The sequence below is a fragment of the Tursiops truncatus genome, chromosome 10 (genome assembly GCF_011762595.2).
Source record: "Tursiops truncatus isolate mTurTru1 chromosome 10, mTurTru1.mat.Y, whole genome shotgun sequence".
Taxonomy (NCBI): domain Eukaryota; kingdom Metazoa; phylum Chordata; class Mammalia; order Artiodactyla; family Delphinidae; genus Tursiops; species Tursiops truncatus.
Window position 1 is genome coordinate 27,124,727 of NC_047043.1, and position 16,875 is coordinate 27,141,601.

Sequence of the window (16,875 nt, forward strand, 5' to 3'; positions counted from 1 at the left end):
TCTGTGCCCTAGTTCAACCAGCCTAAAAATTTACTGCTCAACACACATGTCTGCAAAGTGTCATAAGTAATCATTTTTTAACTGTCTTGGGGAAGAGCATGTAGTGAATGAATGGTATAAAAATTCCGAGGTCTTTTATGGCCTATAGCACCTCTATATCCACGCACATCTCCTGACCCCCCAGCTATGGGAGAATCGTTGGGACTGGCAGCTAGGAACCATCTTCTCCGAAGAGTCTCCTGGATGAATCCAAAACCATCAAAGCGCCTTTGGGAAGAATCTCCCCAAATCCCACCTTCTACAGTTGTAGGTCACTGCAAGCAAACTAAAGAGTTCACATTGCCTGACTCTTTGAAGTATTTGACAAACGCCACTGGATGCCAAAGAATGAACTTAGCCTCGACAGCAGAAATACATTTAATACATCCTCTATGGGTTGCCAGATGGACTTCAGAAAAATGAAAGGAAAACTCAATAAAATCGTGTCCAATGAATAAAGTAAGAAAATGCATGTATCTAAGCGTCAAGATTTTATCCTCCTCATTTTCTGTGCTATTTTAAGGAGAAATGGGTCCCGGATGAATGGGGGGGGGGGTCCCTGCTTGGATAGCTGTGGAGTAGGTGTGGGTGTGCAAGTTTGCTGAATTGCGCTGCGTAATACAGTAAGGAGCCAACTGCAGTCTGGGGAAGCAGGAGAAATAAGAAGCCTGAAAAATGGTGCAGGGTAGGGGGCTGCATGAGGTAATAGTGAAGGAAATTAATCCTATTGACAGTCTTCTGGGGACTAGAGGATTTGGGAGTTAGACCTGCCTGTTTTGAGAAGTTTGCTGTAGGGTGGGTAATGTAAACATCTTACAAAGCTACTGAAATCTTTTCAATGAAATTTGCATAGCTCCCTGAGCTTTTCATTTGAGTGGGTTATTTCTGGATAATTTGAATGTGTACTGGGTTCTCTGTTAAACTAGAGCAAAATGGGAATAGCAATGCCCACTTAGAGATATATTTTTATGTGGGAAATGAATTGATAGAAATTTACATTGCATCTTTTATTACAATGTGCATTTGAACAGATTTTTTGACCACATTTTTTGCTTCTAACTAAATCAAATACATATGCTAAAAGCCATTTAAGATTCACTTCTAAAAAAAAATTTAAAAAAAAAAAAAGATTCACTTCTAAGTATGCTAGCTCTTGTGTTAACTTGTCCATAAATTATTCATAACATCACCATTTACCAAAATACATTTTTTAAGATGGAACCAATTTGAACAAATTGGGAGCAGAACTTGTTTTGCTAAAGAATAATTACAAGGTAATGATATTTTACCAAAAATAACTATCAGGAAATAGTATTTTCTCAAGGGAAGAGAGACAGATCATTATCTAGGAAAAGGGCCAATTAAAATTGTGAATGAAGACACACGTGTGCCTGAGTATAGCATTTACAATGTGATTACGTAATGTGCATTTTATGGTCTAAGTATTGTCATTATTATTTTACAGTTGAGAAATTCAGTTTGAGAGTGTTTGCCCAAGGTCCCATAGCTCATCAGCCTCTGCCAAACTCTACAAGACTCTGGACAAATTGGAAAAAAGTTACTCTTTCTTGATGCCTGCAGGTTGAATGTTGGCTAGGTTTTTCAGACCCCTCACCCTTTCTAGACCTGGCCTCTTTGCACATGACAAACATTGTTCAACTTTTCTTGGCTGCCATGGGCTTTTGAGACCCCCTGCTATGTTTGCTCTTCACCAAAGAGAAGGTGGAATCTATTTATAACTAATTATTTGGGGCACAAGCACAGAAGCCAAATCATTTTCCTGCTTTGACCTCTAAACAGGAGCCAGTGTTTCTTTTTTTTATATTCTTTTGTTTCTTTTTTCTTAACATCTTATTGGAGTATAATTGCTTTACAATGGTGTGTTAGTTTCTGCTTTATAACAAAGTGAATCAGTAATACATATACATATGTTCCCATATCTCTTCCCTCTTGCATCTCCCTCCCTTTCACCCTCCCTATCCCACCCCTCTAGGTGGTCACAAAGCACCGAGCTGGTCTCCCTGTGCTATGTGGCTGCTTCCCACTAGCTATCTATTTTACGTTTGGTAGTGTATATTTGTCCATGCCACTCTCTCACTTTGTCACAGCTCACCCTTCCCCCTCCCCATATCCTCAAGTCCATTCTCTACTAGGGCTGTGTCTTCATTCCCGTCTTACCCCTAGGTTCTTCATGACATTTTTGTTTTTTTCTTAGATTCAGTATATATGTGTTAGCATATGGTATTTGTTTTTCTCTTTCTGACTTACTTCACTCTGTATGACAGACTCTAGATCCATCCACCTCACTATAAATAACTCAATTTCGTTTCTTTTTGTGGCTGAGTAATATTCCATTGTATATATGTGCCACATCTTCTTTATCCATTCATCAGTCGATGGACACTTAGGTTGCTTCCATGTCCTGGCTATTGTAAATAGAGCTTCAATGAACATTTTGGTACATGACTCTTTTTGAATTATGGTTTTCTCAGGGTATATGCCCAGTAGTGGGATTGCTGGGGCGTATGGTAGTTCTAATCTTAGTTTTTTAAGGAAACTCCATACTGTTCTCCATAGTGGCTATATCAATTTACATTCCCACCAACAGTGCAAGAGGGTTCCCTTTTCTCCACATCCTCTCCAGCATTTATTGTTTCTAGATTTTTTGGTGATGGCCATTCTGACTGGTGTGAGATGATATCTCATTGTAGTTTTGATTTGCATTTCTCTAATGATTAATGATGTTGAGCATTCTTTCATATATTTGTTGGCAATCTGTATATCTTTGGAGAAATGTCTATTTAGGTCTTATGCCCATTTTTGGATTGGGTTTTTTTTTGATATTGAGCTGCACGAGCTGCTTGTAAATTTCAGAGATTAATCCTTTGTCAGTTGCTTCATTTACAAATATTTTCTCCCATTCTGAGGGTTGTCTCTTTGTCTTGTTGATGGTTTCCTTTGCTGTGCAAAAGCTTTTAACTTTCATTAGGTCCCATTTGTTTATTTTTGTTTTTATTTCCATTTCTCTAGGAGGTGGGTCAAAAAGGATCTTGCTGTGATTTATGTCATAGAGTGTTCTGCCTATGTTTTCCTCTAAGAGTTTGATAGTATCTGGTCTTACATTTAGGTCTTTAATCCATTTTGAGTTAATTTTTGTATATGGTGTTAGGAAGTGTTCTAATTTCATCCTTTTACATGTACCTGTCCAGTTTTGCCAGCACCACTTATTGAAGAGGCTGTCTTTTCTCCACTGTATATTCTTGCCTCTTTTATCAAAGATAAGGTGACCATATGTGCGTGGGTTTATCTCTGGGCTTTCTATCCTGTTCCATTGATCTATCTTTCTGTTTTTGTGCCAGTACCATACTGTCTTGATTACTGTAGCTTTGTAGTATAGTCTGAAGTCAGGGAGCCTGATTCCTCCAGCTCCGTTTTTCTTTCTCAAGATTGCTTTGGCTATTCGGGGTCTTTTGTGTTTCCATACAAATTGTGAAATTTTTTGTTCTAGTTCTGAGAAAAATACCAGTGGTAGTTTGATAGGGATTGCATTGAATCTGTAGATTGTTTTGGGTAGTAGAGTCATTTTCACAATGTTGATTCTTCCAGTCCAAGAACATGGTATATCTCTCTATCTATTTGTATCATCTTTAATTTCTTTCATCAGTGTCTTATAATTTTCTGCATACAGGTGTTTTGTCTCCTTAGGTAGGTTTATTCCTAGATATTTTATTCTTTTTGTTGCAATGGTAAATGGGAGTGTTTTCTTGATTTCACTTTCAGATTTTTCTTCATTAGTGTATAGGAATGCTAGAGATTTCTGTGCATTAATTTTGTGTCCTGCTACTTTACCAGATTCATTGATTAGCTCTAGTAGTTTTCTGGTAGCATCTTTAGGATTCTCTATGTATAGTATTATGTCATCTGGAAACAGTGACAGCTTTACTTCTTTTCCGATTTGGATTACTTTTATTTCTTTTTCTTCTCTGATTGCTGTGGCTAAAACTTCCAAAACTATGTTGAATAAGAGTGGTGAGAGTGGGCAACCTTGTCTTTTTCCTGATCTTAGTGGAAATGTTTTCAGTTTTTCAGCATTGAGGATGATGTTGAGCCAATGTTTCTTAAATAATGATGGTGATAACTCTGTGGAGCCAAAACTAATTTCATAGTAAGCATCCAGCGTCTCAATAAAAAGTGAGAATCACTCACGATAAAACACAGATGTGTGTGAAGTGGAGAATTACATCACCTGTTAGAGAAATATTTTCTGAAATAGCTTCCAGGCTAATGTGATTTGCCTAATAATCAAAATATTGCCTCCCAGTAGGAGCCAAGTTATATAAACAAGGGTTAATACTCTATTTCCTTATCATCTGAACTATCATGAAAATGGAGAGATTGAGTTATTTTGGAGAATTTTTCTTTTTTGATGTAAGTGGATACAGATTTAATTTCACAAAAGTGTAGTTTGTGTAAGCATTTCCCTTTCTGTAATAATCCAACCCAAATGGGAATAAAGCATTTAACTTAAGTGAATTTTCCTTATAACTGAAACTTTCCAGTATAAAACTGAAACTTAAAATCTTTCTAAATTATGTTATACTTTAACCTATTTTGTAAGACGATATTATGAAAGTAAGGTGATGTAATAGAATGATTATAGGTTGTGACCTCAAAAAGAACTTGTTTTTGTTTTGTTTTATTTTTGATGGTAGGGTGGTGTTTTTGTTTGCCTTAAATTATTTTCTTTCTCTGAGCTTCCATTTCTCCCTCTATGAAATGGCTTCCTGTGACTCACACACTATTTCCTGTGATCTCTGCTTCTGTGTAATAAAAGTAGTAATATCACTAAACCGTGTGTATTTAATCAGCCTCCCTACATTCTCCAAGACTCAAATTGCCAGGGAATGGGTACCTTCCTCAAGACTGTTGGATCAAGGGAAACCCCAAAGGAATCATCTGCTTGAAGAAGGGGAATGAGAAGGCATTAATTACAGGGAAAAGAAACAAAAGCACCGGCTTCAGTGCCACCTTCAGGCAAAGATGGGGACAAGTTGGAGAAGGCCGTTTGAAAGTGGCATGGGTCTTCTGGACTTGGTGGCTGGGGACCCATGCCTCCTGTATCACTCAGCTTGTGTGGCTGGGTGGGGATGTGTACACACACACACATCTATGAAATGATAGTACTTACCTTACAAGATTACTATGAGGAATACATGAGATTATGTACGGATGTAATTTACCATCCAACTAGATGTGATGTCATCACTATTACTATTATACAATATTATCATGACAAACAGGTAGCATAGTGGCAGTAACATTACGTTTAAAGCCAGGATTTCAACTCTGCTATGTATTGGTTGTATAACCTTAAACAAGTCACTTATCTCCATTTGGCACATTCATTCATATCAAGCCCTGATTCAACTTTTTAGATACTGCTATCAGAATCATCTTTCCAAATTAAGAAATATCACTCTCCCTCGTAGAGTTGCCTAGAATAGCACTACCCTGTCTGCAAAGCTAAGTTCATGCTCTGTAGTTGGGCACACAAGGCCCTTTCCAATGTGGACCTTGCATTTCATTTTTCCAATCCCTGGTTGCTGTCTGTAACTTTTTAACAATTTCTTAGCATCTGTGGCCTTCAGTCACTACAATGAATTCCTTGCTACCCTCCCCGACATACATTTATGCCCCTTTGGGGCCAATCTCCACATTAGAAACAAAGTATTCTTTTTTTGAAAACGAATTGTTACTTCCTTATTTAAATCTATCTACAATTGGGGCACTTCCCTGGTGGCACCGTGGCTAAGACTCCATGCTCCCAATGCAGGGGGCCCAGTTGATCCCTGGTTAGGAGTTTGCATGCCACAGCTAAGAGTTTGCATGCCACAAGTAAGGAGCCCATGTGCCACAACTAAGGAGCTGGCGAGCCACAACTAAGTAGCCCTGGAATGGCAACTAAGGAGCCCACCTGCCACAACTAAGAGCCCATGCAACCAAATAAATAATTAAAATATTTAAATCTATGTACAATCTTTTTCATTGTTGTTAAAGAAGAAAATTATTTTCATAGCATATGACCTCCTGAAAGGTCTGCCCCTGCCTATGTGCTGGTCTTCATTTCTTTCTACTTGTTGACACATGTTGGCTTACTGCGTACCAGGCACTAGTTCCTCTTGTCGGTGTAGAGACTACTGTGGAGAACAAGGCAGTTCAGATCTCCTGCTCTCACAGAACTTCCATTCTAGATGAGGGGCAGAGACAGAGGCATACATCATGTCAAAAGATAACGCAGAATAGAGGAAAATAATGAGGGTCGGGAGTGTTTCATTCTAAATTACATAATCAAAGAAGATTTGAGCATTTGAGGCAAGACCTGAATGAGGAGAAGCAATGAGCCACAAGTCCATCTGGGGACAGAGCATTCAGAGAGAGGAAAAACAGCTGTAAATCTCGGAGACCTTTCACCCGAGTAAGTTCTGTTTCTACAGAACATCTTTCTCTTTCCAGGTTTTCCATGCACTCGGATTGCCTTCTGCTCCCTTAAATTTAATACCCCCTTCTCCATACTCACTTTTTATGTCACTTTGACTTTTTCTTCAGGTCTCAACTGAAACACCATTTTCTTAGAGGATAACTTCCTTGATCCCAAAGGTCTGTTGTGTCCCATTGTCATTCACTTACAGTGCACGTTGTAAATTTCCTTCATACATCTTCTCACCTTCACAGGTGCTTGCTCATTGCCCATCTGCCTGCTGGACCGCTGGCGAGGAAGCCTGCGTCTTTCTCATTCACCACGCCCTTCTCCACTGCCTTGGAGAGTTCCAGGTACCTTTTGGAATTCAGTATTTACATCATAAATGAATAAATAGAGTGTGAATGGCCTTGATAATAATCTCACAGTCTAACCTATGTGACCTTGGGCAGGGAGAGGAAATCATAAGTATTTCCTGAGCCTCAGGCTCCTTCTTTGAAATGTGGGGCAAGAATATGTGCCTGTTTTGTTTTGTAGATAAAAATGAAGGAGGGAAGGGAGGAGAAAAGGAAGGAGAGAGAGAGGAAGGCAGGAAGGAAACTGAGAAACGCTTTGAAGGTGTCCTCTTCCAGTTTATGAATGGAAATCTACATTTAAGAGAAGATTAAACCCAGGCTAGATTTTCTTAGTTTTATTCTAATTGGAAGGAAAAGAATGACAGTCACTTAACACGGTTGAATTGACGCAAGGGCAGAGAAACAAGACTTTACACTGTTTGTAGGTGGGTACAGGAAAGCATAGGAAACTAGAGTTGGAGCAAATAAAACTGGAAAATAATGCTAAAAGTTAAGAAAAAGGATGACGAAGGCAAATGTCATCAACTTCTTTATTTATCATTCATCTTATTTTGCCCAGGAGTCTCTGAAATATCAAAACACTTCCAAAAAACTGCATTTCAAAAAGTAACCCGTCTCTCCATATTGATTATTTCTTTTTTCTGAAGTGGTTAAAACATTTTTTTAAAAATCCGATGAATTTTAATTTTTATTGTATCATGTGAATGTTCTTTTCTTTAAAGTAATAAATGTGTGCAACCTGGGAGACTCTGATTGGGAGGTTGCAAGTACAGTCCTTTATTTGGAGACCTTGGTTAGTTTCCATTTTGTATAAAAACACGGTCTTCTTTCTGTTTTGTATTAGGTTTGACAAAATAGTGTGCTATGCAGAAATAGAGCCATGGACGTTGTGGGTTTGCCATGAGAACACGCTCATTGGTGGCTAGCCTTCAATTTCCTTAGCTCTAATCGGGAATGTCCAAAGCAACAGTGTGACAAGATGAGATACTTGTATTTGGAGTGTATTTTCTCATTTGTGAACTGAAAGCTGTCATGGGTTTTCTGGTATTTTAGATTTCTTTTTATGGTCCTTGGAAAAACCCAATCCCAAGAATATTTCTGATGACGTGCATAACAGAAAGAAAAAAAATGTTATTTGTCATTGATGTCCTACTCTTAAATTCTGTGGTATAATCCCTGCTGTTATTTCCAATTTAGCCTTCAGAAAGGAGGGCAGGTTCCTCTGTGCATTCTCGTAGCCAGTTTTTAATTTAAGCTTTCACTTCCATATCCAATAACTTCTAAATACTGAAAATCTATTTGGATTTCAAACTTTTCATTTATTCTAATTCTATTGAGGTTTTCTCCTTTTTTATTGAAGTTCTCTCTCTTTTTAATTTAAATTATCCCACAAATGTTCCAACTTTTCTGCATTCATCTGTATAGGAAAGTCTTAAGTGCAAACTGTATTTCAGGGTAATTTAAGATAAGAACCAAACCAAATGGGTAAGGAAATTGTCACATTATCCTATATACTCTTTCCATCTGTTTGTATCCAAACAACACCTTCAATTACCCTCTGTACATAAGTGACTTTTTATGGGTTCAGGTGCTGGAAGCATGCCTGTAACATCTTTAAGTCTAAACTTTGAAGCAAAGATGTCATAAGTAAATTCCAATGGTGGCTGCTTGCTAGGAGCTCTGTCACAGTTATTTTTTACTTTTAAATTCAATTTTAAGAGTATCCTTTTCATAAAATTAAACACATCAATTTTAAATGTAGAATTTGATAAACTTGGACAAACATATATGCCTTTGTTGTCAACTTGTGAATTAAATTTTATCTCCACTAAAATATCTCCTCTGTTCCTCTGCAGTCAGTCCAATCCTATACCAACCCCAGGTAACATCTAATCTGTCTGAGATTATAGATTGGTTTGGCCTGTCCTATAATTTCTTTAATATTTTTATTATTTTATTGAAGTGTAGTTGATTTACAGTGTTTCAGGTGTACAGCTAAGTAATTCAGTTATACGTAGACATATCTATTCTTTTCCAGATTTTTTTCATTTCCATTTTCATTATAATTTTTTACACGTGGAATCATACACTAGATTTTATTTCGCATTTGGCTTCATTTGTTCAACAAGCTTTTCAAATTCACCCATCTCGTCGCATATATTCGTAGTTTGTTCCCTTTATTTCTAAGTAGTACAGTATTGACTTTGTGGCTATACCACAGCTTCTAGTTGATGAATAAAGCTTCAGGTACATGTCCCTGTGTGGACAAAATTTTATTTCTCTTGACTAAAATCTAGGAGTAAAGTTATTGGGCCATAGGGTAAGTGTATGTGAAATTTAATAGGTAACTGTCAAACAATTTTACAGTGGTTGTGCCATTTTACACTCCCAACAGCAGCGTATGCTGTTCGCAGTAACTCTACATTTCTACTAGATATTTGGTATTTTTTTTTTTTTTTTAGTTATAACAAAATGTGCATAGTGGAATCTCACTATGGTTTTTATTTACATTTTCCTCAGGACTACTGATGTTGAACATCTTTTTTTGTGTGTTTATTGACCAGTTATATATCTTTATCTTGAGGTGTCTATTCAAATATTTTGCCTGTTACAGCACATTCCACAAAGTCCCTTGCTCATTGCTAGTGCTCTGTCAAATACTTGTTATTGAATTCTAGATCTGTATGGGGTTATAAAATGTGTACAAAAAGCTAAAATCAAACCAGAAATTTTCCAAGAAGTTTGATGTTAAATAGAGAGGTAAATATGAAATGATACACTGAGAGAAAAGAAAAATGGCCAGAGAATTATAAAGGCTACTGAATAGCTATGGAAAAGTCTCTCAAAACTAAAAGCCTAATATGTTAACTGCCGGAACAATATAGAAGAAAAGCTTATTATTACACAATCTCAATATTAAGGAAGAGAAATGTTGCCCTCATCACTCCTACTGCTTTTCTTTTCTAGTGAGTCTAGCCTTTGAGTGTGTGCTGTTGATTGATGGCCTAGGTTTAGGTTTAGAAACTGGAGGCTGAGTGAAATGACAAAAAACAAACATAAACAAAAACTTTGAGCAGGAGAATTCTGCTTTGGCTCTACTTTCTGCTTAACAAATTTAATTTGTAAGACAAATAATTAAGTGAGAATTCCTCTTCAGAAAGCCAGTGTGGAAATATATATATTTTTTCTGTTGTAAGGGATCCCTATTTTAAAACATGGAGCTGGGAACAGCATTTTTTTGTACTCAATTTAATAATTTTCAATGTTGTATAGTATTATTGCTATAGACAGCACAACTGACCAAATATGAATTTTATTCAAAATCGACCTTGGTTTTATTGTATTTGCTGCAAAGAGCAACTCAGTAAATGAATAAAACAAAAGATATTGACTTCACATTTCTTTCTGTGTTTTACAGTGACAGCCATAGTCATTTTATGCTTCTCGCATGAATTTAACTAAGTGCCTTAGTTATGTTTTCATTTTATATTTTACATTCACATAAGAAATTTTGTCATTTTGTCTTACTGCATATTTAATTTCATCGTATTTCTTTCCTCCAAAGATACTTACTCATTTCTCAGCCCTTCAGTATGTAAGAATGAGCAGATGTGTAAATGATACCTTGATGAAATGAATTAAGATGAAATTGCACAATTTTGAAAATGAAACAGTCAATAATAAATATAATAGAAAAACCTAGGTCTGAAATCATCTGGGAATGTATAATTGGAATGAAAATTGAAGGAGAAATAATAGACATAAATGTCCAAAATAAAAGAAACCTGCAAAGAATTAATATGTTTTGCTCACTTGAGAGAAAACAACTAAAAAAAACCCATCAAATAGATATTTGAAAGATTCTTACTCAGATCAAAGCTAACTATTTGTTATGTGTTTAACAGAATTAACTTGTCCTTTTCATCTTAAATTTTTGAGTGTCAACAAGCTGAGCAAGACCTATTTTCTGACTAAATATATGTCTGACAGTACATCATTTTTTTTGCATTTGTGCGTTGAAAGTTAGCAATGCTCTAATGATTAAAACGCCATCCAAAGTCGGGTACTCACAGTAGCTGATTTCAAATCTTAAAACTACAGTCAGTCAAGAAAGTGGTATTGGAGAAAGACTAGATACATATATCAATGGGACAGTAAGGTCCAGAGATAAAACGTTCACACGTATATGTGATTAATTGATTTTCAATAAAGGTGCAAAGGCAATTCAGTGAAGAACAGTCTTTCGAGCAAATGGTTCTGAGACAATTAGACATCCATATGCAAAAAAAAAGAAAAGGAACCTCAACCCGTACCTCACACTATATACAAAAATACAGTGTACTTCATATTTCAGATAATATACTTTATCTCTAATAGTTCCATTTGGCTTTATTTATATTTTTATTTCTCTTACTCATTCCTAAGTTTTCCTCTATATTCTTAAAATATAGATCATATTAACACAGATTTTTACATCATCATCTATTAAATGCATCGTCTGATATTTCAGTGTCTTTTCTATTAGTTGACTTTTCTTCATATTACATATAGGTCATCTTTTTCTGCTTTGCATGCTTGGTACTTTTTTTAAATTGGTTGCTGTGCACTGTGACTTTCAATTTGTTGGGTCCTGGCTGTTGTGTTGTTCTTTTAAACCCTGTTGGGATTTCTTCTGGGACACAGTTAAGTCCCTTTGAATCGGTTTGGTTCTTTAAGGCTTACATTTAAGATTTGCTAGGACAAGTTCAGAGAAACTTTCAGTATATGTGGCTGGGTCCCACTAAAAAGTGATACCACTTTTGGGACTGTGCCCAAAGCTCCGTATGTCTAGAGGCCTTTTGACTGGTGCAAACACAAGCTGTTCCCATCCCTGTAGGAACTCAGAGAATTCGTTCGGCTTACTGCTCACCAGTGGCATTCATGGATAAACGGTACTCGGTCTGAGACTCGAAGGCAACCCTCTTAACATGTCTGGGTAGCTCTCTCTCCCTGTATCCCTGAGAGATTCTGCCCCACAAGTTTTAGGCAACTTAACTTCCCTGAAACCTAATCTCTTCTTAATGCAGCAAGACTGCCTGACTCACTTTGTTTCCCTTCTCTTCATTGTGGTCTGCAAAGTGCCTCAAGAAAGCAAAGTAATTATAGGACTCACCTTAGTCCTGTTTTCTCAAAGGGCATAGTCTTACACTGCCTCTGGTCCGATACCTGACAAAAATGTTGTTTTATACGTGTTTTATCTGGTTTTTAGTTGTTTAATGTGAGAGGGTAAGTCTGGTCCCATCTCTGTCTTTAGTACCAGAATCAGAAGTCCTATGCAACTTTTAATATACAGAGAGTATGCATTTGCAATCATCACTGACATGAATGAATGAATGAATGAATAAGTGAATCACTGAGTCAATAAGAAAGTATTGTGTACTGTATTTCCAATATGTACTCTGTTCTTTGTTGTGTGCTAATATAGCATATATGTGTCCCAGCCTTGCTGGTGGAGTTTTCCATCTATTTAGGGTTACCAAACTATCAAATGGTTTAATGACATGGTAATTATGCATTAATTCATTCCGTATAGCTTAAAAGTTCATTGGTGGTACAAGAAATGTAATGATTACTACAGATTGGAGTGGCTACAGTTGCATGAACAAAGTAGAACTTTAATTAGACCTTGAACTACGGATGATAGATGAGGTCAAAAAAGGGGGGAGGCTGGCCAGTGGAAGATACATGATACCTGAATGCATGGTATCAGGGGTACGGGGTGGGGAGGTGGATGTGGCGGACCCCTGGAGAAGAGGAGCCTGATGCAGAAAGCATCGTTACACAACAACAACGACAACAAAGCAGGCGTTAAAAAGAAAATTAGGGCTTTGAAACTATCAGGGTTACCTTTGAAGTGCAACCGCAGACGGTTATTTAACCTCTTTTAACTTCTATTTTTCATCTGTAGCCCCACTTTTTCTACAATATTACAAAGACCTCAGTGTGTCCAGGAGGCAGTATTAAAGGAACACCCCCATTGGTTATAGTCGTGTATCATTTTAAAATGTAACCATTTCATAACCACTCTCAGGAACACACAGATTTGAGACCAAGGTAAAAATGATCACACACTCTTCTATGCTTGAATTTAGTTTGTTACATATTTGACACTGATGTTACTCATTTATGTCTCAGACATAAAGCCTGAGAGCTCTGCCTTTTTTATCATGTTGATTCCCTACTTTAATTTTATTTTTTGATAAAAATTGTATATATTTAAGGTGTACAGTGTGACTTGACATACATGTACATAGTAAAATGATTACTACAATCAAGCTAATTAATGTATCTTCTCTTCACATAGTTACGTTTTGTGTGTGTTTGGTAAGGGCACCCGAAATCTACTCTCTCAGCAGATTTCCAGTCTTCCACACAGTATCACAAACTGTAGTCATCATGCTGTACATTAGATCTCTAGACTTATTTATCCTACATAACTGTAACTTTGTACCTGTTGATCAGTATCTCCTCATTTCTCCCACTTCCCTGCCCCTGGTAACCATTGTTCTACTTTCTGCTTCTATAGATCTGAATTGTTTAGATTCCACCTATAGGTGAAGTCATGCATTTTTTTTTCTTTCTGGGTCTGGCTATGTCACTTACTGTAATATTTTCTAGGTTCCTCTATAATGGCAAGATGTCCTTTTTTATGAATAATGTAATATTCGTGTGTGTGTGTGTGTGTGTATATTATACATCTTCTTTATCTGTTCATCTTTCAGTGGACACTTACGTTGTTTCCATAACTTGGGTATCATGAATAATGCTGCAGTGAACATGGGAGTGCAGATATCACCTTGAAATACTGATTTGGCCTTGGCAATACATTAATATTTCGCTATGACATCAAAAGCTCAGACAGTGAAAGCAAAGATAAACAAATGGGGCTACATCAAACTAAAAAGCTTCTGCACAGCAAAAGAAGTAATCGACAAAATGAAAAGGCAACTATGGAATGGGAGAAAATGTCTGCAAACCACATATCTAGTAAGGAATTAATATCCAAAATATATGAGACTCATGTAACTCAAGAACATAAAAACAACCTGATTTAAAAATGGGTAAAGGACCTGAATAGACATTTTTTCCAAAGTGGATATGTAGATGGCCAATAGGTATATGAAAAGATGCATCATATCACCAATTATCAGGGAAATGCAGATCAAAACAACAGTGTAATATTATTCACCCCTATTAGGATGGCTATCATAAAAAAAATAAGTAAATGGTGATGCAGATGGGGAGAAAAGGAAATCCTTGTACACTGTTACTGGGAGTGGCAATTTAAATGGTGCAGCCACTATGGAAAACAGTATGGAAGTTTCTCAAAAAGTAAAAGTAGAACTACCATATAATTCAGCAATCCCTTTTTTATATACCCAAAGGAAAAGACCAAGATCCTTTTTTTTTTTTTAAATATATTTATCTATTTATTTATTTTGGCTGTGTTGGGTGTTTGTTGCTGCGTGCGGGCTTTCTCTAATTATGGCAAGCAGGGGCTACTCTTTGTTGTGGTGTGTGGGCTTCTCTTGTTGCGGAGCACGGGCTCTAGGACCGTGGGCTTCAGTAGTTGTGGGAGGTGGGCTCAGTAGTTGTGGCTCGCGGGCTCTGGAGGGCAGGCTCAGTAGTTGTGGCACATGGGCTTAGTTGCTCCACAGCATGTGGGATCTTCCTGGACCAGGACTTGAACCCGTGTCCCCTGCATTGGCAGGCAGATTCTTAACCACAGTGCCACCAGGGAAGTCCCACTGAGATGCTTACTTTTAAAGTTTCCTCATTTAAAGAGACTTCTGGTTACATGGAAAAGAAGAGAACACATGGGTGATTACCAGAGAGGAAGGTGGTGGGGGGCACGAGAGAAATAGGTGATGGAGATTAAGAGGTACACACTTTATTTACAAAATAAATGAGCCACGGGTATTAAATGTACAGTGTGGGAGTATAGTCAATAATAATGTGATATTGTATGGTTACAGATGATAACTAAACTTATCGTGGTGAGCATTTTGTAATGTATAGAAATGTGGAATCACTACGTTGTGCACCAGAAACTAACAGAGTGTTGTAGGTCAATTATACTTCAAAAACAAGCAAAGAAACCAACTCTTAGAAAAAGAGATCAGATTTACGGTCACTGGAAGTAGGGGGTAGAAGGAGGGAGAATTGGAGGAAGGTGGTCAAAGGGTACAAACTTCCGGTTATAAGGTAAATAAGTACTAGGGATGTCATGTACGACACGATTAATGTAATGAACACTGCTGTACGTTGTATATGAAGGTGGTTAAGAGAGTAGATCCCAAGAGTTCTCATCACAAGGAAAAATATTTTCTTCGTTTTATTTTGTATCCCTATAAGAGGGTGGATGTTCAGTAAACTTGTGGTAATCATCGGTAACGATGTGTATAAGTCAAATCATTATGCTGAACACTTTAAAGTTATACAGTGCTGTATGTCAATTATATCCCATTAAAACTGGAAGGAAAAAAAGGCCATCACAGACTGATTTTAGATACTTAAAAATATTTTGTACAAGATTTGAAGTGCAAAAAGCCAATCGTTTTCATATTCTTGGGTAAAGAAAACCATAAGGGTAGAACGTTGTGGGTACCTCCTGAATTACTGCTACTACCAATGTTTCTGTCATTTTCAGATGTCGCAACCTCCGATAAATTGGTTTCGCTGTAGTAATTTGTGTCATACTTAGCGTTGAGAGAGTTCTACTTGCCAAGTCACTCTAGCACTTCTAGGCTGGCATTGTTGAAATATGGCTTTTAGAATTTTCTCCAGGAATCTTCCAATGCCCAGCACAGTACATTAAGTCTTTCCCCCCCTAACTTATAAATGTAATGGGAATATGGACAAGACTTAATTTTTCATATTCACTGCATGGGTCTATAACCTTATTACAGCAGTACCCCACATATTTTTTAACTTTATTTCAGAAAACTTCAGAGAACTGTCAGCATAAATTTACACATCTATAGTCATGCTGTTATCCTTTTGTGGGGAGTTGGATTTTTTTAAATTAATTTTTACTGGATATAGTTGCTTTTCACTGTTGGGTTAGTTTCCACTGTACAGCAAAGTGAATCAGCTATATGTACACATATATCCCCTCTCTTTTGGATTTCCTTCCCATTTAGGTCACCACAGAACATTGAATAGAGTTCCCTGAGCTATATAGTAGGTTCTCATTAGTTATCTCTTTTATACGTAATATCAATAGTGTATATATGTCAATCCCAATCTCCCAATTCATCCACCGCCATTTTTCCCCCTTGGTATCCATACTGGAGGGAGTTGGATTGATGTTTAGGAATAGTCAACATTTATTGGACCCAAGACTGGCAAATAAATTATATATGCATGCTGAATAAATTATGACATAAACAACAACAAAACAAAACAAATCTATAGGAGATTAAAGGTTTTGTTTGACACCTTAATTTCAGGAGTCAATCCAGATGGAATAGTTCCAGGGCACACTTGATCAAAATAACGTAAAGTAGCTGCTAGTAATGACCCTACCATGAAATATAGTACTTGATTAAACATGTACTTTGTGATGTGCTTATTATAACATCTCATAATTTTGTAGCTACATCTTATGACTTGACGCACATACGTGTCATTCATAGTATTTACCTTGAATTTTCTTGTATAGATAACTAGAAATTGTTTTAATATAGATACCACACATTTAATAATAATTCAGAATAATTTTTATGAAAATGAGTTCCTAGTTTTTCCCAATGCATTAGCTCATTTGAGCCTTCTAGGTTTCTCCTTATAAAATGTGTTTCATATTATCATACTTATATTACATTCCCAGCCTACCATGGAATAAAACTCTAAAATTTATTGCATAGTATGAATTCACTGAACAGCTTCTTTATCATAGTCTCTGTTTTTTCTCCCTTACCACATTCTTATTATTATACCCTTCTTCCTCCCAGAAGTTCC

At 36.8% G+C, this 16,875-nt stretch overlaps 1 long non-coding RNA gene across 1 annotated transcript in view; it reads left to right on the plus strand.

Moving 5' to 3' along the window:
* Positions 1 to 16,875, plus strand: part of LOC109552527 (uncharacterized) — a 366,036-nt gene that overhangs the window by 134,962 nt on the left and 214,199 nt on the right. Inside the window, exon 2 of the long non-coding RNA XR_012334430.1 lies at positions 6,772 to 6,870. This is a non-coding gene — a long non-coding RNA (uncharacterized lncRNA). The remainder of the gene's footprint in view (positions 1 to 6,771; positions 6,871 to 16,875) is intronic.